We start from the raw sequence: 1,300 nt of genomic DNA on the forward strand, positions 1-1,300 counted from the left end.
TTCCCATCTTCCAATCACTGGAAAACCCTCTCTCTCGCCGTCCCAATCACCGCAACACACTCTCTCTCTTTCGGTACGCCATTTTCTTTCTAGATTTTTCAAATTTCTCCCCCCTTTCAAAACCCTAGCTCGAAATCTCTAATCCGTCTCGAATTTCTCCCCCATTTTCTTGCATTTACAGTGGTAATCTTCTCTTTGCAGGGTAAATAGTTCAAAAAGACCACGTCCAGCCATCCCTCTCGCGCTGGCCGCCCCTCTCCGATCGTCCATCGCTGGCCATCTCGAATCTTGATCCGAACTTCAACAACGGCTTCTTCATCATTCTCTGTGATGGTAATTAGCAATTATCAATGTTATTGATTTTCTATAAATGTTTTATTGAATATGAACCATTGTTGCATTTGTTTTCTTATACTATTTGCGGGCCACTAGTGTTCGTTGTAAGGGGAGATGGTTGACATCTCCCCTGACAGGGACAAGAACGGCTTTCGGGCTTTCCTGTTACCACACATCCCTATTTGTGGGCCACTATTCCAAGGGTTAGTGGGTTACAACTCTGGACTGCCCTGTCAAAGAAATTTTTAGGTGGCAGGGTCCATGAGAGCAATGGTCTGGATAATTGAACGATGGGCCTGCTTGCTCAAGCTGAAAACTTAGAGTCCAGCATTAGATAAATTCCTGGTGGTTAAAGGGTGCATTTGATTGCACTAAATACCAAGAAATCTCTTGTTATATCACTGATAGCCTAAAACAGTTATTGCCTTATTGGGGTATCTGTTTGGTTGAGTTTTGAGAGTTTGTGTTGTGAAGACTACTAAGTTTTTTAGGTGGTTTTTGTTTTGCCTTTTGTTACTTGCAATGTTAATTGAACATGATTTTAGATTCTAATAGTTGGATTTTAGAGAGCCATTATGTAATGCCTCTAACTATTTGATAAAATGGCTTAACAAGAAATGTTTTGTGTGGATTGTAGTATTTTATATTTAGATGTGATCTTGAGTTGGTAAATGTGGTACACTCGACTGCAGCCACAGTAGTCAAGTGTACTTCCATTGGCAACTTTGAAGCTACAAATGTTTTGTCTTGACTCTTGAGGCATACTTGCATATGCCTTACAAAGAGCTAGCATGGTGTTGTTATTAAGTCATCATCTGCTTTCTTTTGTTTTGCCATTCTCAGGAATGGATGATAAATGGAAAAAGGCTTTTTTCTCCATGATTGGTTAATATGTTCTCCCTTGTTTCTAAGCTAGGATTGCAAAAACTGTATGTATGGTTTCTTCCTTCTGACATGCAAAATT

At 39.9% G+C, this 1,300-nt stretch overlaps 1 pseudogene; it reads left to right on the forward strand.

Moving 5' to 3' along the window:
* The first annotated feature begins 431 nt into the window (after nt 1-431).
* LOC131235928 (U6atac minor spliceosomal RNA) lies at nt 432-522 on the forward strand (annotated as a pseudogene).
* Nucleotides 523-1,300: the final 778 nt, after the last annotated feature.

This window comes from Magnolia sinica, chromosome 19 (assembly GCF_029962835.1).
Source record: "Magnolia sinica isolate HGM2019 chromosome 19, MsV1, whole genome shotgun sequence".
NCBI lineage: Eukaryota > Viridiplantae > Streptophyta > Magnoliopsida > Magnoliales > Magnoliaceae > Magnolia > Magnolia sinica.